We start from the raw sequence: 12,175 nt of genomic DNA, 5'->3' as shown, positions 1-12,175 counted from the left end.
GAGCTGTGATCCAGGTGAACAGCAGATCGGGCATAGGTGGGCATGTGGGCGGAGAAGGAGGAAGGCCGGTCAAGCAAATAAGCTTGCTAAGGTACGCAGCAGCAGCAAACAGCCCCCCCATCCAGCCAGCCAGGCAGTCTGGCTGGCAGTGACTGAGTCGTTGACAGACGTCAAGCAACGGAATGCACGTGCTCTGTGATGTCATAGCAGTCAGCTCAGAGAGAGGTTCGTGATGTCATCGCTGAGTTGGCTGGCTCTGTGTGTCTTGCTGGCTGTGTGTGTTGAACCGTCTTAGAAATAAGTGGAGAAGTCGCGGAGATAAAGCAAACAGTACTTTAATCGAGCGGCTCGGAAGCCCCACGTCAGTAATAATTCCATCAGTGAGACTTAATGTTTACAAACATGAGTATAACTTTATAGGAAAAATGACATAACATCTTATGGCCATTCATCCAATCAGCAGATACAGGTCCGGGTCCGTTTTACGATCTGTCCTCCCGTGAAGAGGTGATGGATCCAAAGCGGATGTCCGTCTTTGATGTGCACTAGGAAGATACGATCCCACGGTCATCATTTACCTATTGTCAATCGCTCTTTAACAAAATCAATTCCTCCCTATCTGGAGAAATGATTAAGTCATAAACAAATTCTCAGCAGACAGCTGTAGGCTATTTCGGCACTGTGTAATCTTTCATTACTGACAGGAGTTTCTAACAAACCAACCTTCTTGACCCTTTACTTGTCCTGCTAAATCTAATCTGCTCAGTCTGTAAACAAAACTACTTCTAATGCTAGTATTAATATAAAACATTATATAATTATCACAAAACACTTTCTTCAACTTCCTATACAGTCTTCAAATGCTATCAGACTTTAGCAGCTGGTGTTTGAACACACATACGAGTATACAGCAGTTTCTGCAGCTTCGCAAGACCTAATTTTAAACGTTGTTGATAAATTAGATAATTAGTGAGGACCCTCTATTTGCATTTTTTCCTCCATAAATGCTAAAATAAAGTTTTACTGACATTTAATTGACCCTACCACTGCATAGGACACATCTGTAACATGAACGCTACTGAATGGCACATATATTGAAAACTACAGAGAATTGAGACAAATCCAATTTACCCTTCATAAATAATCTTAAAACTTTTCCAAACAAGGCAAAACCCACTTGAAATACGTTCATTCACGTTTTTCGTAAACAAAAAGAGAGATTGTTACATATGTTCCCTATGATGCATCTACAGAGCGAGAGACAGAGACAGAGAGAGAGACAGAGACTAACACAGCCACCCACCCACACACACATACACACACACACACACACTCTATCTCTCTCTCTCTCTCTCTCTCACACACACATACACACAGCCAGCAAGACACACAGAGCCAGCCAGCTCAGCGTTGACATCACATGACAAACCTCTCTCTAAAGCTGACTGCTATGACATCACAGAGCACGTGCATTCCGTTGCTTGCCGTCTGTCAACCACTCAGTCACTGCCAGCCAGACTGCCTGGCTGGCTGGATGGGGGAGCTGTTTGCTGCTGCTGCATACCTTAGCAAGCTTATTTGCTTGACCGGCCTTCCTCCTCCTCTACCCACATGCCCACCTATGCCAGATCTGCTGTTCACCTGGATCACAGCTCCGCCCCAACAAGGCAGAGCCTCCCAAGAATGGTACAAACTCATCCACGTTCCCCTCCATGAAGAGGAACCCGAGTCCAAGACGCTTCCGACCAACTATACATATTTGTGTGTATTAAAGATCACATTTTATTACATTTTGTTTTCCTGTACTTTATTACATCTTATTGTGATTTATAATTGTATTGTTTCTTTTCCATATATATGTTTCTATGTATGTATGTATAAATGTATGTTTGAATGTCCAATTGCTTTGACAATACAAATGCACTGAATTGAGAGAGAGAGAGACAGAGAGAGACAGAGACAGAGACAGACAGACACAGAAGACAGACAAAAAGGCACTAACACAGCCACCCACCCACCCACTCTCACACACACACACACACACTCTCTCTCTCTCTCTGCATGCTGGGAGTTTATAGGGGAAGTCAGTGGTGGTGGGAGGTTTGTTTGGAGAGAGTGTGTGTGTGTGTGTTTTTACTACTCTTTTTCTTTCCTTTTCTTGTTTTTTTATAGTTACTTTTAATCGTTTGTAGGTTTTAAACGATTCGGGTTTTGGCGGTTGTTTTTCGATTTAGATCAGCATGGCGTTGCGGGCGGGGAGACCCCCCCTTCATTTAATTACGAAACGCTGACCCGAAAGCATGGGCTTATACTCGTGTCCCAGGAGTAGGTGTCGGTAGAGGACTGTGCGATGGAGATCGGAAGGAAGGTCGGCTTCCAGAACATCGTCTCTGCGGCTCGAATGAATAAGGGCATTGTGGTTTTCCTGAATTCTGAGGCGCTGGTGAAGGATGTGATGGAGGAGGGGGTCACAGTGAAGGGGACCTTCCTGCCCACGCTCCCTCTGGCCACCCCGGCTGTAAAGGTGGTTACTTCCAATGTGCCCCCCTTCCTGAGCAACGATCTGCTGGCGGGGGATCTGAGTCGCTATGGCCGGCTCACCTGCGCCATTAGGAGGGTGCTGCTGGGCTGCAGCGCCCCGGAGCTGAAACACGTCCTCTCTTACCGCAGACAGGGTTTCATGGTGCTGGCGGACGGCGCCGATGAGTTAAGCCTGTCTCTGAAGTTTAAGATCGAGGGGTTAGTGTAGGTGGTGTTCGTGTCAACTGATACCATGAGGTGTTTGAGGTGCGGGGCGCAGGGGCACATCAGTCGCTCTTGCCCTCAGGGAGAGGCTCCGGCGGCCGGGCGAGAGGAAGGTGAGGAGCAGGCAGGGCCGTCTGGTGTCCGGGGGAGCGATGAGGGGGAGGCGGTGGCAAACGCTACTGGCCTCGGTGGGGACAGAGTAGGGGATGCTAGTGGGGAAGCTGCTAGCAGTGAGAATGCAGAGCAGCCACGGGCTCAGTTAGCCGAGGAGGGAGCTGCTGTTGCTGCTGATGCGGCCGCCACCAAGACTGAACACTTAGCCAGTGATGACGGGTTTAAAGTGCCCAGGAAAAGACAGCAGAAGCAGTCTGCCCCGTCTTCTGAGGCCGTTGATACAGTTGTCTAAAAAGGCGAATATTGCGAGGACGGCTGGTGAGGAGGATCCCGGAGACGGTGTGGGGGCTGTGGTGCGGCGGGACTCGCAGTCAGGGGAGTCTGTCTGGGGGAACCTGCCGTCTCAACCCAAGGTGGCCGACCGGCTGCGGCCCCGGGAGTCTGAGTGCAGTGCTGCGGCTGTGGAGAGCGCAGACTCGGACAGCACTGCTGAGGGGGACATCGCTGACTCCCAGGGCGAGCCCGTCTCCACTGACACTGCGGGATACAGTGCTAAAAGCATTAAGGATTTTTTAAGGGAGACAAAGGGGAAGAGGAATATAGTTTTAGAAAACTTCTTCCCTTATGCAAAGCAGTTCCTGGCATCTGCACAAGTGATCCTGCAGGATGTGGCACTCGCGGAGTTTAGTGAGCCGGAGTGCTACAGGTTAAAGAAGTGGAAAGAGTGTTGTCAGGACTGCTTTGCAATCTAATGATAATGGTTAATAGTATGTTTTATTATGTCTCAATTTTTATTTGTACAAGAGACGCACGCAGACAGTGTGAATGAGTGTGAGTGGCAGCGGGAGTGGAAAGGAGAGAGTGTGTTTAGCCAAGGGTCTAGTGTGAGTGGGGGAGTGGGGATTTTATTTTCACACACTTTTAAAATGGATTATTTTAAGAAAACAGAGTTTGTTGGTGGAAGATTGTTGATGGTAAAGGCATCAATGCCCACCTATGCCCGATCTGCTGTTCACCTGGATCACAGCTCCACCCCAACAAGGCAGAGCCTCCCAAGAATGGTGTGTGTGTGTGTGTGTGTGTGTGTGTGTGTGTGTGTGTGTGTGTGAGTGGGAGGGTGGGTGGCTGTGTTAGTGTCTGTCTGCCTGTCTGTCTGTCTGCCTGTCTGTCTGTCTCTCTCTCTCTCTCTCTCTCTCTCTCTCTCTCTCTCTGTCTCTGTAGATGCATCATAGGGAACATATGTAACAATCTCTCTTTTTGTTTACCAAAAATGTGAATGAACGTATTTCAAGTGGGTTTTGCCTTGGTTGGAAACGTTTTAAGATGATTTATGAAGTGTAAATTGGATAAGTCTCAATTCTCCGTAGTTTTCAATGTATGTGACATTCAGTAGCGTTCATGTTACAGATGTGTCCTATGCAGTGGTAGTGTCAGTAAAATGTCAGTAAAACTTTATTTTAGCAATAATACAGGGGAACAAATGCAAATAGAGGGTCCTCACTTTGTATCTAATTTACCAACAACGTTTAAAATTATGTTTTGCGAAGCTGCAACAAATGCTGTATAATCGTATGTGTGTTCATTCACCACGTGCTAAAGTCTGATAGCTTTGATTATATATATTTTTTCTCATGAACAACAAATGTTATTTGCTTGATTTTTACAGAGTATGTCATAAATTCCATTATTATGAAGCCTGCCAAATTGTATGCTGTAATATTAACTATATTCAAAGTTACATCATTTGTATGTTTTTCCTATCATGTAACAAATGTTCCCTATGTGATAGATGCATTATATCTTAATAATGTCAAAACAATTAAAGATATATGGATTATTATTTTCGGAAAAGTTATAACACATTGTTATTAACTATGTGTGTCAGTAAAAGTTTAAAAAATCCTGACAGTCTTTTATTGATCCTGCAAAATAAGTGTTTAGGGAACATTTGTAACTTAAAGTTAGGGTTAGTGTTAGGGTTAGGGTTATGAATATAATTGATATATAGAATTGTTAAGAAGTGTAAATGTTTACATTCCATTTTTCATGGACTGTCTGAAAGTTTCAGTTCTATATTCGGTTTGGAAACCTTTTGTTTTCTATATGTGTATATGAAAGATATACATCTATACAATATCTTCACTATTAAAGATAAACGCATTATTATTTTTGGCATTGTTAAAGCTCATTGGTATTACTGTGACATTAGTTTATTATTGAAAAATATAAATATCTATGAAAAGGTATCGTAAAAGAAATTAGAAACACTTCATACATTATTTCACTTTATAGCAGGGAGAAATCACTATGTGTTATGTTGTTCCCCGAAGAACATATTATTTCAGTTGCATGTTGTAAAGCCGGACAGGTTAGAGTGACGCACGTCTTTGTGTGGTGGATAGAGAGGAGTAGTGGCGCTGCACTGCTGTGCTCGGCATTGTATTTGTAACTGCAACTCGGCCTCCAGCACCGGCACCATGTCGGTGGAAAAGCGCTAAGTGAGCTCACACTGAGCTCAGTGTAATGTCTGCTCTGGAGAGCTCACAGTGTGACCTAGTCGTAAGTTCACGTCTTTACTGGGTAGTCCTTGAAAACTTAATTGACTCAATTCTTGGGATTAATTGGTCAAAATGACCATTGGTTGAAGGTACTCAGGGACTGATGTGTAGAGAGACTTATTAAACCTGCAGGATTTTTGTTGTTTCAAATGTGCCCAACATCTTACCAGTATGTCCTTTTAGTATGTCACAAAGGTTCCCTAATTCGTTTTACAAATGTTCTCTGTATGTTATGAATGTTCCCTAAGCATGTGACGAATGTTCCCTAGTTTATGTTACAGATGTGCCCTAGCACTTCTCTCTCTCTCTCTCACTCTCAATTCAGTGCATTTGTATTTTAAAAGCAATTGGACATGCATATATATATACATACATATATATGGAAAATAAACAATACAATTAAAAATCACAATAAAATGTAATAAAGTACAGAAAAACAAAATGTAATAAAATGTGATCTTTAATACACACAAATATGTATGGCTGGTCGGAAGCGTCTTGGACTCGGGTTCCTCTTCATTACTTATAATGCTTTTGCCTTTTGCTAAAGCTTTCCATGGAGGAGAACGCGAATGAGTTTGTACCATTCTTGGGAGGCTCTGCCTTGTTGGGGCGGAGCTGTGATCCAGGTGAACAGTAGATCGGGCATAGGTGGGCATGTGGGCAGAGGACGAGGAAGGCCGGTCAAGCAAATAAGCTTGCTAAGGTACACAGCAGCAGCAAACAGCCCCCCCATCCAGCCAGCCAGGCAGTCTGGCTGGCAGTGACTGAGTGGTTGACAGATGGCAAGCAATGGAATGCACGTGCTCTGTGATGTCATAGCTGTCAGCTCAGGTTTGTGATGTCATCGATGAGCTGGCTGGCTCTGTGTGTCTTGCTGGTTGTGTGTATGTGTGTGTGTGTGTGTGAGAGAGAGAGAGATAGAGTGTATGTGTATGTGTGTGTGTGAGTGGGCGGGTGGCTGTGTTAGTGTCTGTCTGTCTGTCTCTCTCTGTCTCTAAATTCAATTCAATTCAATTCAAGGTTGCTTTATTGGCAGGACAAACAGATTCATAGTGTTGCCAAAGCAGTTGATATATACATACATTGAAAAATAATAAAAGGTAGGAAAAAAGAAACAAAAAAAATGAAACAGTAACATTATAATTTATAAATTAAATCTTAATAGACATGTACATTTGCTTTATAGTTATCAGGTTACAGCTGGTGCTCATGTATGTCATGTTTTCACAGTGAGCCCCTCAGGCTGTGGCAGGCGGCTACATATTGGGCGGCCAGGGGGGCTGTGTGTCTCTCCCCCAGGAGGATAGCTTTTTTTTTTTTCATTCATCAATTCAGAGAATGATTTTATAATATTTATGAATTTATTATAGAACGTGTCCCTTAATTTGGCATATTTATTGCATCGGAGGAGGAAGTGCATCTCTGTCTCGACCTCTCCTGTCTCGCAGTGACCACAGCGCCGCTCCTCTCTGGGCAGCCAGCTCTGCCTGTGTCGGCCCGTCTCTATGGCCAGGCTGTGGTCACTGAGCCTGTACTTGGTCAGGATCCATCTCTGCTTCATATCTCTGACAGTGAAGAGATATTCTGCCAGGGTGTATTCTCTGTTTAGGGCCCGATAGCAATCCAGTTTACTTTGGGATTTGGTTTCATTGTTCCAATGTTCCAGATAGGAGGTTTTGGTTATCTTTATGATTTGGTTGACTCTGATTGGGGGCAGGTAAGCAGTGCTGACCTGAAGCTGGTCTCTGTTCGCAGTATTAGCGGGGGTCAGTGCCGTGAGCTTCAGGGCCAGCTGACTCAGGGGACTCTTTTCAGGGCTGAGCTCTTGGGTTTGGAGGGCCTTGTACTGGAGTGAGTCTGACTCACTTTTCTTCAGGTGCATCCAGAATTTCAGTGCTCTTTTCTTTATATTAATGAGGGTTGGGAAGCGGCCTAATTCTGTCCTGCATGCGTGGTTTGGTGTGTTCCTGTGCACCTGCAGTATGTTTTTATAGAGTTCAGCATGCAGGGTCTCTATTGGATGTTTGTCCCACCTAGTGTAGTCCTGTTGACTGAGTGGACCCTATACTTCATTACCGTACAGCGCAATGGGCTGGATCACACTGTCAATTAGTTTGAGACAGAAGAAGATTGTATAACATTAATATCCCATTCACAATCTGATTGCGCAGAAAGCTCTTGCTTTGTCTTTGAGTGCCTTCACTGCCAGGTTAAAGCCCCCTGACGCACTAATAGTCAGGCCCAGGTAAGTGTAGTGTGAGGTGTTCTAGGGTAGTGTTGCCTAGCGTGAAGTGGTATTTGTTTCCCTGAGGAATTTTTTTTTGGAAAATCATGATCTTTGTCTTCTTCATGTTTACTGCCAGGGCCCAGGACTAACAGTACTGCTCTAGCAGTGCCAGGTTTTGCTGAAGCCCCTGTTCTGTGGACGACAGCAAGACTAGGTCATCCGCATAGAGCAGGAATTTGACTTCTGTGTCATTTAGGGTGAGGCCAGGGGCATCAGACTGCTCCAACACCGTTGCCAACTCATTGATGTAGATGTTGAACAGTGTTGGGCTCAGACTGCAGCCCTGCCTCACTCCCCGCCCCTGAGTGAAGAATTCTGTTCTTTTGTTGCCAATTTTTACTGCACATTTGTTTTCGGTGTACATTGATTTTATAATATCATAGACTTTACCCCCTACACCGCTTTGAAGAATTCTGTAATTAAGTCCCTCGTGCCAATTGGAATCGAATGCCATTTTGAAATCAATGAAACAGGCAAAGATTTTGCCTTTACTTTTTTGGTGGACGTGTTTGTCTATGAGGGTGTGTAGGGTGTAAATATGATCTGTAGTGCGGTGATTTGGGAGGAAGCCAATCTGACTCTTACTCAGGACACTGTGCTCGGTAAGGAAGGCCAGTATCCGGGCGTTGATGATACTGCAGAACACCTTCCCCAGGTTACTGCTAACACAGATGCCCTGGTAGTTGTTAGGGTCGAATTTGTCTCCACTCTTATAGATTGGGGTGATCAGCCCCTGCTTCCAGATGTCAGGGAAGTAACCAGTACTGAGGACCATGTTGAACAATTTAAGCACAGCCTCCTGCAGTTGTGCGCTGCTGTGTTTGAGCATTTCAGTGCTGATGCTGTCCGGGCTGCAGGCTTTTCTGGGTGGAAGTGCCTGGAGCTTTTTAGACAGTTCCTGTAGGGTGATTGGAGCGTCATTTTGGTTTTGATTAATTTTAATTGATTGTTCGAGTAATTTCAGTTTTTCCCTGGTTTCAATTTGTTTGTGTGTCAGATCATTTTGTTTGATATCTTTATAAAGGTTTTCAAAGTATTTTTTCCAAATGGTTCCGTTTCGTATTGCCAATTCTTGTTGTTTTGTTGAATTAAATTGTTCCACATTTCCCAGAACTGGTTTTGGTCAACAGATTTCTCTATGTCATTGAGTGTTTTGTTTGTGTGTTTCTGTTTTTTATTTTTAAGGGTGTGTTTGTAGTGTTTAAGGGTCTCACAGTACTGTTGGCATAGTTCTGTGTCTTGTGGTTGATGATGTTTTTGATTGGATAGGTGCCTTAAATTTGTTTCTTATTGATTTACACTCATCATCAAACCATGTCTGTGTGTGTGTATGATTCTGGTTGATCTTTTTCTTTGTCTTTTTAAGATTTGCCATTGTGGCTGCAATTTGAAATACTTGATTGATATCATTTATGGCCAGATTTAGTCCTGTCACGTCAGGCTGGTACTGTGAGCTGAGGAAAGTGTTGATGATGTCTGTTATTTCTGTAGAACTGATTGCTTGGTTAAATTCCTCTGTGCTGTTTGGAGCCCATCTGTATGTTTGATTAAGGTTGTACAGCTTACTGGGCTGTGTCTGTTTGTTGCTGGCCTGACTTCTTCTTTTCAGGAACACTGTGATTTGGTTGTGGTCTGACAGGGGGGTTTGCTGCCTGACAGTGAATGCACTGATGAAGGAGGGGTCCATGTCAGTGAGGGCGTAGTCGACTACATTAGTCCCAAGAGCTGAGCAATACGTGAACCTCCCTAAAGAGTCCCCTCTGATCCTGCAATTAAACCCCGTCGGGGATGTTCCTCTGGGTTGTGGTGGGGGTGAGGTACAGAGGGGCCTGGCCGAACACATGGCTGTTTCCCTGTGTGCCGATGCAGTTGGGCTCGGTGCCTGTCCGGGCATTGAAGTCCCCACAGAGCAGCACATTCCCCTGGGCCTGGAAATGGCCGATCTCTGTGTGGAGGGTGTTAAAAAATTCCCCATTGTAATAAGGGGATTCAGAGGTGGGGGTATACGCTGTACAAAGGTATATATGGTTCTCACACTGGGCTATTCCCTTCTTAATTTGAAGCCATGTGTGCGTTGGGCCCTGTTTGACTGGGCTGATGTGGTTCGCCAGCTCCTCTTTGTACCACACTATGATCCCCCCAGAGTCCCTGCCACGCCGCACTGTGCTCAGTTTAATTGAGGGCACAATAACCTCCCTGTAGCCCAGGGGGCAGTGTGTTGGCACCTCTGCATGACACCATGTCTCCAGCACAACTATGATATCTAATTCCTTAATGCTTTTAATGAATTCAGGGTCTGTGCTCTTTAGCCCGAAAGTTTAAAATTCCTAAAGATTTTTTATTGATCTTGTAAAATAAGTGTTTAGGGAAAATTTGTAACATAGAGTTAGAGTTAGCCACTGGGTAAGGGTTACATCTTCAACAGTAAGTTAATTCATGTTAATTATTCTCATCAATTTTAGTCAATACAGTAAAAGTGTCTGAAATAGCAAATCGGTGAAAATCCCTTAATGCATCAATAAAAATGAAAACAAATAAAAGGCTGATCTTAGCATATTCGTATACTTGTATGTTCGTTTCTGGTTGTCTACATGTGATTTCGAGTTTTTTGTTTGGTTTTTACAATGTATCTGTGCTGTGTGTAGACGCGGAATGAGTTTGATTGTGATGTTAAATAGGGTTTAGAAACGCAGTCGCCACATCCAGTGACGTCAGCGTTCGATTCCAAAACCGGTGGAAAAGCGGGCCGGTTCACAAACAGATCAGCTGGATCCCAGGCCGAGCAGCGGCTCTGGCTCCAGCACCGGCACCATGTCGGTGGAAAAGCGCTAAGTGAGCTCACACTGAGCTCAGTGTAATGTCTGCTCTGGAGAGCTCACAGTGTGACCTAGTCGTGAGTTCACGTCTTTACTGGGTAGTCCATGACAACTTAATTGACTCAATTCTTGGGCTTAATTGGTCAAAATTACCATTGGTTGAAGTTACTCAGGGACTGATGTGTAGAGAGACTTATTAAACCTGCAGGATTGTGGTTTTCCCAGAACAGAATTAACCAGCTCACCACAAAGGAACATGGTAGGTGCTATTGCAACATGGATTACACAAAAACATTGAAATCCAAGTTTGCAGTGGTCCTTGGGCCATTGTGTGGTGATCCAGATCACTTCAGCACGAATTTTGCAGTGGTCTGGACTACAACTCCAGGGACTACTGTGCAGTGGTTCAGACCTCAGAAACTGTGTGCATATGAACAGTGAAGCAGGCATCATAACTGTAGCCAATACTTTGTGGTTAAAATACTTAATTTAATCCCTGTATTGTACGGAATAATAATAACAACTGTAAAACATAAGAGAAGGGCCTGATAATAAATACAATACACAATAGACTAGAACCTTTAGAGTATAATAATATGAACATTTTCATGATTAGTATGATTGTAGTTTGGATGATATATTAATGCAAGTTGATAACATATTTTACAGAAAATGGGTTTTAGGAAATGTGTCAAAAAACTAAAAGAATTGTCTTAGGGACCACTGCTCCTTTTTTCCAGACCAATGTATAGCCCACTTTTCTTTTAAATTATGTTTAAAACAAAATTGAGGAAGCAGTGGTTAGTTCTGAATCAAACATATTGACCCCCTCACTCAATCTGTAAGTCCTGCAGCAAACATTGGAATATGCATAGATATTTGCACAGACTGGTGTAAATGTCCCTAATAAATAACCAAATGCCATTTCTATTGTTTCAAATGTGCCCAACATCTTACCAGTATGTCCTTTTAGTATGTCACAAAGGTTCCCTAAGCATGTGACGAATGTTCCTTAGTTTATGTTACAGATGTGCCCTAGCACTTCTCTCTCTCTCTCTCTCTCTCTCTCTCTCTCTCTCTCTCTCTCTCTCTCTCTCTCTCTCTCTCTCTCTATCTCAATTCAGTGCATTTGTATTGTAATAAAGTACAGAAAAACAAAATGTAATAAAATGTGATCTTTAATACACACTAATATGTATGGCTGGTTGGAAGCGTCTTGGACTCGGGTTCCTTTTCATTACTTATAATGCTTTTGCCTTTTGCTAAAGCTTTCCATGGAGGGGAACGTGGATGAGTTTGTACCATTCTTGGGAGGCTCTGCCTTCTTGGGGCGGAGCTGTGATCCAGGTGAACAGCAGATCGGGCATAGGTGGGCATGTGGGCGGAGGAGGAGGAAGGCTGGTCAAGCAGATAAGCTTGCTAAGGTACGCAGCAGCAGCAAACAGCCCCCCATTCAGCCAGCCAGGCAGTCTGGCTGGCAGTGACTGAGTGGTTGACAGATGGCAAGCAACGGAATGCACGTGCTCTGTGATGTCATAGCAGTCAGCTCAGAGAGAGGTTCGTGATGTCATCGCTGAGCTGGCTGGCTCTGTGTGTCTTGCTGGTTGTGTGTATGTGTGTGTGTGTGAGTGGGTGGGTGGGTGGCTGTGTTA

The 12,175-nt window shown here is 44.1% G+C and overlaps 2 non-coding genes across 2 annotated transcripts; both read left to right on the top strand.

Moving 5' to 3' along the window:
- Nucleotides 1-5,917: 5,917 nt before the first annotated feature.
- On the top strand, nucleotides 5,918-6,032 carry LOC136751931 (U5 spliceosomal RNA). The gene has a single exon (XR_010817118.1). It is a non-coding gene; the product is annotated as a U5 spliceosomal RNA (small nuclear RNA).
- A 5,709-nt stretch (nucleotides 6,033-11,741) lies between these two features.
- On the top strand, nucleotides 11,742-11,856 carry LOC136752129 (U5 spliceosomal RNA). Its single transcript, XR_010817292.1, has one exon. It is a non-coding gene; the product is annotated as a U5 spliceosomal RNA (small nuclear RNA).
- The last annotated feature ends 319 nt before the right edge of the window (nucleotides 11,857-12,175 follow it).

This window comes from Amia ocellicauda, chromosome 6, assembly GCF_036373705.1.
Source record: "Amia ocellicauda isolate fAmiCal2 chromosome 6, fAmiCal2.hap1, whole genome shotgun sequence".
Lineage (NCBI taxonomy): Eukaryota > Metazoa > Chordata > Actinopteri > Amiiformes > Amiidae > Amia > Amia ocellicauda.
The sequence above is the reverse complement of the archived record's forward strand: the minus strand, read 5'-3'. Positions and strand labels throughout refer to the sequence as shown.